Here is a 13,563-nt window from a genome sequence, read left to right on the forward strand (position 1 = left end):
ATAAAAAAACAAGATCATGTCTTTTGCAGGAACATGGATCGAGCTGGAGGCCATTATCCTTAGGAAATTAACACAAGAACAGAAAACCAAATACCGCATGTTCTCACTTACAAATGGAAGCTAAATGATGAGAACTCATTAACACAAAGAAGGGAACAACAGACACTGGGGCCTACTTGAGGATGAAGGGTGGGAGGAGGGAGAGGTGCAGAAAAAATAACTACTGGGTATTAGGTATAGTACCTGGGTGATGAAATAACCTGTACAACAAATCCCCATGACATGAGTTTACCTATATAACATCCCTGCACGTGTACCCCTGAATCTAAAGTAAAAGTTAAAAAACAAAAAGGTGAAAGAAAAAAATAAACAAACAGCCATTCTGACTGGTGTGAGATGGTAACTCATTGTGGTTTCAATTTGCATTTATATAATAATTGGCGATATTGAACATTTTTTTATATGCTTGTTAGTCATATATATGTCTTCTTTTGAAAAGTATCTGTTCATGTCCTCTGTCCACTTTTTAATGGGGTTGTTTTTGCTTGTAAATTTGTTTAGGTTTCTTATAAATTCTGGATACTAGACCTTTGTCGGATGCATAGCCTGCAAACATTTTCTCCCATTCTGTAAGTTGTCTGTTTACTCTGTTGATAGTTTATTTTGCTGTGTAGACACTCCATAGTTTAATTAACTCCCATTTGCCAATTTTTGTTTTGTATTGCAATTGCTTTTAAAGTCTTCGTCATGAAATCTTTGCATAGCCCTATATGCTCAGAATGGTATTTTCTAAGTTATCTTCCAGGGTTTTTATAGTTTTAGGTTTTACATTTAAGTCTTCAATTCATCTTGACTTGATTTTTGTATGTAATGTAAGGAAGTGGTCCAGTTTCTATTTTCTGCATACATAGTTAACTAGTTATCCCAGCACCATTTATTGAATAAGGAGTCCTCTCCCCATTGCTTATTTTTGTCAATTTTGTTGAAAGTCAGATGGTTGTAAGTGTGCAGCATTATTTCTGGGCTCTCTATTCTAATCCATTAGTCTATGTGCCTGTTTTTGTATAAGTGCCATGCTGTTGTGGTTACTGTAGCCCTGCAGTATAGTTTGAAGTCTAGTAATGTAATGCCTCCAGCTTTGTTCTTTTTGCTTAGGATTACCTTGGCTATTCGAGCTCTTTTTCTGGTTTCATATGAATTTTATAATCTTTTTTTTCTAATTCTGTGAAGAATGTCGTTTGTAGTTTGATAGGAATAACATTTAATCTATAAATTGCTTTGGGCAGTATGGCCATTTTAACTAATATTGATTATTCTATCCCTGAGCATGAAATGTTTTACTATTTGTTTTTGTCATCTCTGATTTTTTTGAGCAGCATCATTTTGTAATTCTCATTGTAGAAGTCTTTCATCTCCTTGGTTAGCTGCATTCCTAGGTATTTTATTCAATTTGTGGCTATTGTGAATGGGATTACGTTCTTGATTTGTCTTTCAACATGGATGTTGTTGGTATATAGAAATGCTACTGATTTTTGTACACTGATTTTGTTCCTGAAACTTTGCTAAAGTTGTTTATCAGATCTAGGAGCTTTTGGGCAGAGACTACAGGGTTTCCTATGTATAGAATCATATCATCTGCAAGCAGATAGCTTGACTTCTCTTCCTATTTGGATACCTTTCATTTCTTTCTCTTGTCTGATTGCTCTGGCTAGGACTGCCAGTAGTATGTTAAATAAGAGTGGTAAGAGAGGGCATCTTTGTCTTGTTCTGGTTCTCAAGAGGTTCTCTAGCTTTTGCCCATTCAATATGATGTCAGCTGTGGATTTTTGACATATGGCTCTTAATTACTTTGAGGTATGTTCCTTCAGTGCCTAGCTTGTTGCAGGTTTTAACATGAAGGGGTGTTGAATTTTATCAAAAGCCTTTTCTGCATCTATTGAGATGATCATGTGGTCCTTAAGTTCTGTGGTGAATCACATTTATCAATTTGCATACATTGAACCAACCTTGAACACCAGGCATATAGCTTACTTGATCATGGTGGATTAGTTTTTTGATGTGCTGCTAGATTCATTTTGCTAGTATTTTGTTAGGATTTTTGCATCTATGTTCATCAAGGATATTGCCCTGTAGTTTTCTTTTTTGCCATGTCTCTGCCAGGTTTTGCTATCAGGATGATGCTGTCCTCATAGAATGAATAGGGAGGATTCCCTTTTTCTGAATTTTTTGAAATAGTTTCAGTAGGAATGGTACCAGCTCTTCTTTATACACTAAGATGATCTTCATAGAGTCTTTATCTAAATGTCGACCACTGTAATCTATTTGAGCCACTATTTTTCATGGCTTCTTGTTGCCACAAGAAGTCCTTGTTGGAAACCAGACCTATGCAGTCCAGTACTTGCCCACTGCTGCTAAGATCCTTTGCTGTGGTAGACATTCCAGACAGGCTGTTGTGGGTCTCTGAAAGAGGAGAAATCCCTTCCTCATAGCTAAACACAGTCAAGATTTCCAAGGTTGTAGCTTTTACTATTCAGTTTTGTCAATGCCCAGAGAAACAATCAACCAGTCCAAGAATAACTGAGCCAAGACAATTGTCCCACACCCAGTGGTGGGCACTACAAAGTTATCTGGCAAAAGTCAGGAATAGAGGAAGGCATAAGGCATTAGGGCCAAATGATGTAGCCTACCACAGCACCAGAATTAACCATCACATCATTATCAAGTGTGACCATGAAGAAGAGGGATCTCTAGATATCCACAAGAAATACCTTGTGTTTGGTCAGTTCATTGGCTTTAGATGCTAAAACTAAAATATTCACAACCTTTTCCATTTTTATATTCTACTTATTTTTAAAAATAATTTGAAATCATCCCTAGGAAAATGATCTCACAATAAAAATTGAAACACAAACCAAGTAACAATGGCAGGTAAGGGAATAATTTGCTTTAGAAATCTGAAGCTATGGATGATCCTGTAATTGAGCTCCAAATTAGCCTTGAGCTTCCTGGCAGCCACAGCAAAAAGGGAAACCCAATGACTTACGTATTTCTCATTGTCTGCAGTGTCTCATAAAAGGACAAACTCCACTTCATTGAAACAGAGGAACATTTTTCTATCACTAAGAGCTGAGAATGTTATTGTGATAATAATAATTTGGTCTATTACAAATAAATACTTTATTTTTTTTGAGACAAAGTCTCGCTCTGTTGCCCAGGCTGGAGTGCAGTGACGCAATCTCAGCTCACTGCAACCTCTGCCTCCCAGGTTCAAGAGATTCTCTTACTTCAGCCTCCTGACTAGCTAGGATTACACGTGAGCACCCCCACACCCAGCTAATGTTTTGTATTTTTAGTAGAAATCTGGTTTCACTATGTTGGCCAGGGTGATCTCAAACTTCTGGCCTCAAGTGATCTGCCCACCCTCCCAAAGTGCTGGGATTACAGGTGTGAGCCACCATGCCCATCCCTAAATATTTTAAATTTTTAAAATAAAGATAGAACATGAGGTTTTAGACAGGGTGACCATATAATTTGTCACCTAAACCAGGACGCTTCTGAGTAAAATGAAGTACTATTAATAATGATGTTGGGACAATGATGTTGGTTAGAACTATTCCAGGAAAACTGGGATAATATGCCAACCCAGCTCTTGGGCATGTGATAATGTTGGGTCCAACTGGGCTCCACAGAACATGGTATTTCCTTTCCAGAGACATTCTCAAAGTTAGCTGCAAACTCCAGAAGCACTGTTATACTTCCCATAAAAACCTTTTAGACACTTACTTCAGAAGATAGAGAAGTTTTATTTGCTGTTAAATAGTCATCTTAAGAATATAGATGTTTAGCCAGCATGAAGACCAATTCAGGTGACTCCAGATACCTAATCAGGAACCCATAAATATCCCGGTTTGTTTTTTTTTTTGAGACGGAGTCTTGCTCTGTCGCCCAGGCTGGAGTGCAGTGGTCGGATCTCGGCTCACTGCAAGCTCAGCCTCCCGGGTTTACGCCATTCTCCTGCTTCAGCCTCCCCAGTAGCTGGGACTACAGGCACCCGCCACCACGCCCGGCTAGTTTTTTTGTACTTTTTAGTAGAGACGGGGTTTCACCGTGTTAGCCAGGATGGTCTCGATCTCCTGACCTCGTGATCCGCCCCCTGTTTTGATTTAAAGTAAAAAATGGCTGGGCCTTTCTCAACTGCCATTTACTCTTTAAGATATTTAGACATACTTTTCTCCAGGATTAAATCTCAACATTAGGGCAATTGTCTTCCGTTTCTCCATGTGAAGGCCCTACAAATACATTGCTTCTGAAAGTCACACTGCAGCCCACTCTGGGAAAGGAGAGGCTGCCTTAAGATTTAGGAATTATACTTAAAATCCAAGGTGATTCTTCTGCCCCATGACTGCTGTAATGCATGAAGCATTTACATGCCCAAAAATTCAAATGTTGAAATCCAAACCTTCAATGTGATGGTATTGGGATAGGGGCCTTTAGAAGGTAATCAGATCATGCTTACAAAAAGGACCCCAGAGAGCTCTCTTACCTGCTCTCCACTATGTGAGGATCCAAGAAGTCCTCATTCTACAACCCAGAAGAGGGCCCTCACCAGGACCTGAGTATGCTGGTATCCTGATTCAACTTCCAGTGTCCAGAGCTGTAAGAAATAAAGTTCTGTTGTTTTTAAGCTGCCCAGTCTATGGTACTTTGTTATAGCAGCCCACATTGACTAGGACAACAGTATTCCAACCCTCTTAGATAAATTAAATTGCAGTTAGTTAAGTTACACAAATACTGTAATAATAACAGATAACATTTATTGAACACTTACTATGTTCCAGGCACAGTGCTGGATACTTACATTTTGTCATTTAATTCTTACAACAAGCCTAGGAGGTATTATCCCTACTTTACAGATGAAGAAATTGGATCCGAGAAGCCAAGCAATTTGCTTATTGTTGTATGAACAGTACAAGACAAGATTAGAATTCAAACTTGAGTCTGTCTGATTCCAGAGATTAAACTCAGCCACTACATGTCTTCCCCAACCACCTTTTGTCTCTACAAATCCAGCAGGAAGTAGCATAGAAAAAAAGTGTTTACAAGAAAAGGCTTATAAACGGGAATATAAAACATCCTACATGACCATTTTCCTCTGTCTTCCTAAGAGAAGGGCCCCCAGAAAAGGGCTTCCCAAAGGCCAACTCCACTACACTGGATCTTTGGTGACCCTAATCCAGGCCAAATTCTCTCTTTTCTTCCAACAAAAGGAGCACATTCCAAGGGTGCGTGTAGGACCTACCCTTAGAAATATTTATTGTGAGTTGGACTAAAGAAATGCTTTGGGAAAGTAATGCAATTAGAGAATTAAATGACAGAATACTGAAAAGTCAAATTCTTGGGAAGAAGTTTTCTAAGATAATTGCATAATGACATTCTACATAAAACTAGAGAAATCTAAGGATAAAAGGCATGGGTGACAGCTTGAGTGGCTAACTGCAGAAAATGATTATCATCTCCTCTTTTGATTATTAAAGATTTTAGAGTTTGCTTTTTATTTCTGAAGCACTGAATTTCAAGATTTTAAAGTCTACAGTCTCAAAAGACTAACAACCTCTCTTGATCCCGTTTATCCCAAAAAGATGACCCAGAGAATGAGGGTTTAGAATTGATTTACAGAGAGCCCTTGGAGATCAAGTCTGATGTATTCATTGCCATAATAAATTAATCTAAGATGGTAACAAGACTGTAGATTCTACCAAACTGCTAACAGATGTTTCAGGAGCTTCTCCTGGTGCAAACTTTAAAATCATTCTTGAGAAGAAATGAAGGAACTTGCACGTGCATACTCTCATGTTCTTCTGATGCTGTCATTCAAGTTCCGATCTTTCACAAGATGCTGCATACTGGGAGCTCATAGTCATTTCTACCCTCAGAATAAGAGTGAATAATGATAGCAAGAAAGTTGCCAGCCTATTCAGTTTTGAGCTGGCTGAGGATGAGACGGAGAAAGACAGGGCTGCTGTGCCAGTCCACATAATTAATTTAAAACTCATAGATCTCTATTCCCAATCCTGTCGTCCATTCTCCAGGAAAGTCAAACAAAGGGAAAAATAATAAGCATATATTGAGCTTACTCCTGGAGAGCATGTGACAGAAATCAAACTTAAGCTAGATTATGGGAGAAGGGGCAGGATAACTTGCTGGCGTAATTCAAACTGCAATAAGAGCAGGCACAGAGCTGCTTTAAAAGCTGATTCAGAGTTCTCTAGCACTTGTCCCTGATTCCCTCCAGAAGTCAGTTGCATTCTCTTCTACTGCACACCAACTCCTTCCACAAGGCTGGAACAAGGGCTGCTAATGGATCTTGGCCCAAAAGCTTTCCAGCATTAGTCATATGGCAGATTATTTGTGAATATTAATGTAGTAATTCCTTTTGTGTCCATACATGTGACCTTTTGAAATGTGATTTTGCTACTCCCTCCATCAAGAGGTGCAGTATATTCCTCTTTGTCTTAAATCTGAGCTGACCTTGTGTTTTATTTTAACCAAAATATAATAGAAGTCATGTTTTTTGACATCTAACCCTCAGCCTAAGAGGCCTCACGCTTCCATTTTTGCTATGATGGTGTGCTTCCACTGTGTGACAGGAGCCCAGGGTGAACTTACATGGAAAGAGAGGCCCAGACCAATACCAAGGCCCTAAATATGTCAGTGAGGCCATCCCAGACTCTCCAGCCCCACTCAAGCGATCAGTTGACTGCAGCAACATAAGGGAACACATCTGAAAGCATCACAAGAACTACCCAGTAACCAAAGAATCAAGAAAATAACGTCATTACTGTTTTAAGTCACTAAGTTGTGGGGTGGTTTTTCACACAGCATAGATGTAAAAACAGATGCAGGTAAAATTTAATTTAGACCAATTACTGTGCCCAACAGGGTAAGATTGTCTTCTAAGATGTCAGGTCCCATTGAGCCCAGGTGAGAATGAGGAACAAGGCAAGGCAACTGCCCCAGAAGAAGGGTGATGCTATCCCTAAAGCAAGGAGGGTGGGTCTGGGAAGACAAATACATGCCTACTATCATTCTACAGCACTTTACAGTTGGTATATATTTTGGTTGAATTTTCACAATGGTCCAATGATGTTACAAGATCAAATATTGTTCTGCTTTTACTAATAAGGAAACTGGGACTGAGAGGTTGCAAGTCTTTCCCAAGGTCACAGAATCATTATATGCCAAGCCAGGGCTCAAATTGAACCTATCCAAATCTATGTCCAGTGCTCTTCCCCCTAAAGAGAGTCCTGGGATGAGGAGGCTGTTGTTCAGTCCAATGACAGCTGCTCCTTAGAAAGAAGAGTGGCAGCTGATGCAGTCTCTTAGCCAATGGCTGATGCACATGGCCAGCATCATGCTCTCCTCCAGCCCCGGGCCCTCATGCTAATGAATGGGATCCATCGGCCTAACGTATTAATAATACCTCCAACACCATTGGCAACACTGAGGAGTAAGAAAACAGCAGGAAGGCAGAATAATAAATCTCAAAAATGGGCAGTTCCATTAGATTAAGGGACAAAACTGCTGCAGCATTTAAAATAAAAATGATTTCAAGTTAGACTGATAATCGAAGCAGCTTCAGTAAGAGCCACCAAGGAGGAACACATTCTGTGATATCACCAGATACCCCCACGATGACCAGAGGCAGAGCACACACCCACATGCCCAATCTCTTCACTGCAACAAGACCCTTCCATTTCTTCCCTCCCTAAACAGTAGGCTTTGAGAGTTTCAATTTCAGAATATAATGTAATTATAAATTAATAATTTATTTTCTGGGATTTTATGCATAAAAAAAATTTCTGAATTCAAAGTAAACGACCTACTCAGTGTGAGATAAAAGTGTTGCTGGCCGAGCACAGTGGCTCAAGCCTGTAATCCCAACACTTTGGGAGGCCGAGACGGGTGGATCACGAGGTCAGGAGATCAAGGTTATCCCAGCTAACATGGTGAATCCCCGTCTCTACTAAAAAAATACAAAAAAACTAGCTGGGCGAGGTGGCGGGCACCTGTAGTCCCAGCTACTCAGGAGGCTGAGGCAGGAGAATAGTGTAAACTCAGGAGGCGGAGCTTGCAGTGAGCTGAGATTGCACCACTGTGCTCCAGCCTGGGCGACACAGCAAGACTCTGTCTCAAAAAAAAAAAAAGTGTTACCACACTGAGTTGGAAAGTCAAAAGCAAAGAAAAATTTTAGTTTGAATATTTATCCACTGACTTTAGACTATTTCTGTAAAGCTTATTTTAAATACTGAAGAGTTGAAGTCTCTCATTAATACCATCTATGATTTCTAAGGGCCCAAGCTATTAAAAAATTTTTTTAAAGTAGAAAAAGAAAAGTAGTCAACACATTTGGATTATCAAAGATTCATAAGTATTCAAGAATTCTTACATATGTATATATATATACAGATGTATACAGACCGATACACATATTTATACATATTTATATAGAGATTTAACAGTTTAACACTTCCCTCACTGCTGTAAAATCATGGGAAAAAAGACTGTAGACTTATTCTTTATTAAAATTGACAACCCACTTTGCAAGAGAATTTGAAGTAGTTTGTAATAAAATAATAGCATCGTATAAATAAAAAAAATAATATTTAGATCATTATATATAACTTTTAAAATCAGAAGAGAGAAGAAACACAAATTAATCAAAACCCATGAGAAATATAATTACTTTGATAAACAATAAATTGAACTCTGAGCTTCCTGGCAGTCAAGGAATAAAGGTAATGATTTGAAGTATATTTCTAGAGAATAAAGTATATAATCACATTAGAAAAAAGTCTGAAATTGTATCAGACAGATAACTTTTTGTTATTTAGTATGTTAGTGTGTATCTAAGGTGAGTTAATGGCAACACCCTTTTTTTTTTCTTTTTTCTTTGGAAGAATTACACTTACTAAAGAAAATCTGGAAAAGACCAAAGAAAGTAAAAATCCAAAAACAAAATGTTACCCATGAACCTAACAGCCAGTCACAAACCTTATTATCATACATTCTGGCGTTTTTCTTTAGCCTTTTTCCTATGCATGAGGTGTTTTAAGCTCAATTTTAATCCAAGTGCTCATGCAATTTTATGTCCTATTTTTTCACTTTATATTATAATCATTACTCTATTTGATTACTTGATATCGAAACAATGATTGCAAAATACACCATTGTATAATTATTCCATATATTACTCAAATATTGCCCAATTATTGGACATGCTACCAATTTTTCACTATTATAAATAAAATCACCAGAGTAACTTTGTAAATAAAATCCTTTGTATATTTATTCAGTCATCTTAGGATACGTTCCTAAGAGTGGCATAACTATAAATTAACATTTTTATTTATTTTCTTTCTTGTTTAAAAAGGAACACATATTTATTATGGGCAACTTGGAAAGTTTAGAGTACGAAGAAGGAGGAAAAGAATTACATAATAACTTTTGACCACTTGTCATAGGTCTCTGAGGTACAGTTTTGTACGGCTGGGGACTGTGGTATATCAAAAATGCTGTATCCTGCTTTATCCACTAATCATGCCTTACCTATTTTGTCATCATTGTAAACTGTTCTTAAATAATGACATGACAATCTTCTGCCGTATGGCTAAATGCAATTTACTCCTCCAAAGCCTTCTACAAGCCAAACTTCAGAAGGTCAAGACCACAACTCTCAATGATTCTTTAGAACAGAGGGTGCACATTGGAAGGAGACATCAAATCAGGCATCAAATCAGACAGGTTTTGTTTGGTTTGCACAATGCTTTTGTTTTGTGTGTGTGTGTTTTTATTTTTGTGAATTGCCAAAATTTAAAAAGTGAGACATTTCATTTCAAATCTGGACTTACTATTTCCCTTAAATGATTGGAAGTTCTGAGAACACAGGGGCCCCGTTTTCCTCTTGGCAGCAATAGGCCAGAGCTCAGAAGAAGGTGGTGGCTTCGATAGACATGTGTGACCTGGTCACCTCCTGTCCTCTGCCTGCCTGGTTCCCAGGAATATTTGGGTCTGTCTTCAGCTATGGATGTGTTTGTGTGGAAAGTATAGCAGTACCCATCCCCCGGGAAACAAAAAACTGCACCCACAGAAAGTTGCCTCCTGGACCTGAAATACAAATATTTTCAGTACAGTGACTGCGCGAGATGGTTAAAAAGAACCAGGATGACCAACCAAGCACGCTCTGGGTCACCACAGGCCTCAGTGAGGCTCTCTAGCCTCACCTTCTGTATTGATAAAAGAGGATTAGACTGAATTTGTGGCTCCCATGGCCCATTCTGGCTATTAAGACACTAATTAATCAATTAAAATAAAATAAGTCCCTGGTCAATGGTATCTAAGATCAGTTTCTGACCATGCCGTGCTGGCCAGCGGGATTGTGAGCAACACAGTCCCCACCTCCACAGACCTTTCCCGCAGTCCAGAAGTCCTGCACAGACACCCCCTCTACACACCTGCAAGGGAAGGACAGACGGACTGGAGAGAGGCTTGTGGCTGCTGCGCATCACTCAGAACATTCCAAACTATTCCTGTGTGAATCTGGATTTCAACAAGGTACCTAAATAAGTTGGCATTCAAGATCCACTTTCCCAGGACATCAATGAACATAGAACACCCACCACCTGCCCCCCCATACACAGCACACCTACATCAAGAAAATACATACATGTCATATAATTTCCAAGTATTAAGAAAATATGTCATTTTTTTTTTCAAATACAGAAAATCCAAAACATACTTTAATGCTTCTAAAATCAGGATGCATCTTCAACTATCTAGATTTAAGGTGACTGTCATTTGAATTGATATGCTTTATAAAAGAGCACCTTAGAACTGAGGAGATACTGAGTATCATTTCTTTTTAAATGCCAACGTAAAGTTTCCAACTGTCTTTTCTAAATAGAGACTGTTTTATTCGGAATCTCTACCCCTTTCCATTTTTTTTTATTGTTAAAGTATATTTCCATTTAAGAAATGCTGGTACTAGTCAACGGTTGCTTTGTAAAAATATATTTACTTGCCAAACAAAAAGTTGTCAACTCACTCAGCCCAAATATTTCTTTGGCCTATGAAACGAAAATGTCTAGGAACCACTGAACTAGATGACCTCAGGCATCCCTTCCAGACCTTAATATTACCTAGTGTTCTTCCCGGGATCTGATTTTTTCATTTGATGAGTCCTCTTAAACTTTCACTTTGTCTGCTTCACTCTAGAATTCCCCTTTTTCAACCAATGTGGTCTATCCCAGAAGGCTCACCATTATTTGCACTTTACTTACTAAGTTCAATCAATGAACAAAGCCCTCCCGGAACCTCAGAACTCCCAGGACCACACACTGCACAAGCCTCTCTCTATTCCACTCACTTGCCATCTTTGATGGGAATGTCATAGTATATTTCGCGGCATAATAGCTCTTTCCAGCACAGCCTGAGGTTTTGAGACACCATAAGTTGGTTTGAATCCCAGCTGTGCCATTTACAAAACCTGTCAGCTGGTACAAATATCTTAGCCTCATTGGTACCACTGAGAATAACATTAGATTCTACCTCATACAAACACAAGGATGAAATAAGCATTTGTGGCCAGAATGCTTAGAAGAGTACTTGACATGTAGTAAACTCTCAAATGTTCTGCAGAAACAAATTAACTTCCAAGACTGTTCCGGGTCAGGCTTCAAACACCCATGACTAATGAAGCCATTGGTTATACACTTCAAAGGAAACACACATGCTCATTGTTCTGCATTATCTCCCAGGAAAGCTGACTGACGCCATTGAGTACAGCTCTACATCTGTTCAACAACCACAAAAAACTTGATCAAGTAGCATCTGCTGAATGTTCGACTTAAATGACCTCATTGGAAAAATGAGGAGACAGCTTTGGAGAAATGAGGAGCAGGTCATGCTTTCTTTTGCCCTAAACAGCATGCATTCATGTCTTCCTTCTAGTCACTCATCCAATCCACAAACATGGAAGCGAGTGCTTACCAAACTCCAGGAACTGTGCTGGGCACTGTGGATATAAAGAAATAGATGCAGCCACTGCCCCAAGGGAACCCCTAGCAGAGTGGGGCAGAGGCATCATCACTGCCAACTCCAACGGGAAGGCACATATCCATTTGAGCAGCGGCCAGCACATGTTGGAAGAAAGGGCAATTTCGGTAGACACTTGTACACTCTTCCCTTTAGAAAAACTTGGACATGATTTTTTAAAATCAATTTTCCTTCCTGGAATCACTAAAAGTGATGTACTGTTGGTAGGATGTACTTTTTGATGGGAGAGCGTTAATAATGGGGTAACTAACATGTAGCTGCCTCTGCTTGGTGGTATCTGTTTCACCATTGGCTCTGTCAACATGCAAACTTTTAGGGTTTTATTAATTCCTCTTTTGGTCACACTGAGAGGACCAGATCATTTACCATCCTACTTTTCCCATCAGGCATTTTTTTTTTATTTGCAGATAGAAGGCAAAGTGTGTAAATGATTTTGCAATGGTGGGTTGGTACAGCTTGCAAAACTTGAAAGGGAACAAAAAAACAAGGTTGCAGAGTGGCCTCTTAAAGCAGAAATTACAACAACAAGGGGACCACTGGTCAAGACTACAAGAACACGACAGCCTGGGCGGAAGGGCTATTAAAGGGCAGTCATGTCTCTGTTCTCAAGCCAGACCCAGGCAACAGGAACTGACCACTTCTCCCCCACATTCTCCCAGCTTGGCTTTCATTTCCAGCAGTCCCTGAAGGGGCTGCCATGGTGATAGCCAAAAATCATATCAAGGCACTACTTGCCCACCGTTCAGCCTTTTTGATACCCCTATGAGCCCTTACAAACTTCATTTCAGATACACTAGGTCTGCCTTTGCTATTGTGGCTGCTGTAGGCACAATCACTGAGCAGATTAACTTAAAGCAAATTACTTGCCCTGAAACCTTCTTAGGCTCCTCTTAAGCCTCTGAACACACAGAGGCTGCCACTAACCAGGGTCTTTCAGAGACGAGAGGACTAATTCACGTCTATTTTTTGTTTTGTTTTGCTTGTGGCCCCCAGAATGTTGAAAAATGAAGAAAAGCTGTATCATTGTTACACAATTATAACATGTTTTAAATGCTTAAATTTCACAAACTGTCATCTGATAAAAAGATACAGCTTAATATCATATGATGATTTTTTTTTTCAATCTTGTCAGGGCGCTCAGGGACTGCATGAAAGGGTGAAAGGGTGGCAATAACAACAATGTCTAAGCTTGAGGCCTTTGATGACTATGAGGCCCTCCTGGCCCCAGCTGGAGATTCCTTTAGCCATGTCTGCCCAGCAAAGAGGGGGCAACCACACGGGGAGGTGGTGGCAGAAGATTCTGGGGCAAGCTTCTCAGGCTTGCAGGGACCCCTGGAAGTGGCACTCTGGGGTCTGCAATATTAACTCACTTGAGACGTGTGTCTCTGTTCTAACTTCTGTGTCCCTGGAGCTTGGCCCAGAGGAGGTGCTCAGTGAAGCCTGGGGGTGGAG

General features: G+C 39.5%; 1 long non-coding RNA gene across 1 annotated transcript in view; it reads right to left on the reverse strand.

The window, feature by feature from the left end:
• LOC108580463 overlaps positions 1-13,563 on the reverse strand; it is an 80,633-nt gene that overhangs the window by 35,651 nt on the left and 31,419 nt on the right. Inside the window, exon 2 of the long non-coding RNA XR_001891545.3 lies at positions 4,544-4,654. This is a non-coding gene — a long non-coding RNA (uncharacterized LOC108580463). The remainder of the gene's footprint in view (positions 1-4,543; positions 4,655-13,563) is intronic.

This window comes from Papio anubis, chromosome 11, assembly GCF_008728515.1.
Source record: "Papio anubis isolate 15944 chromosome 11, Panubis1.0, whole genome shotgun sequence".
NCBI lineage: Eukaryota > Metazoa > Chordata > Mammalia > Primates > Cercopithecidae > Papio > Papio anubis.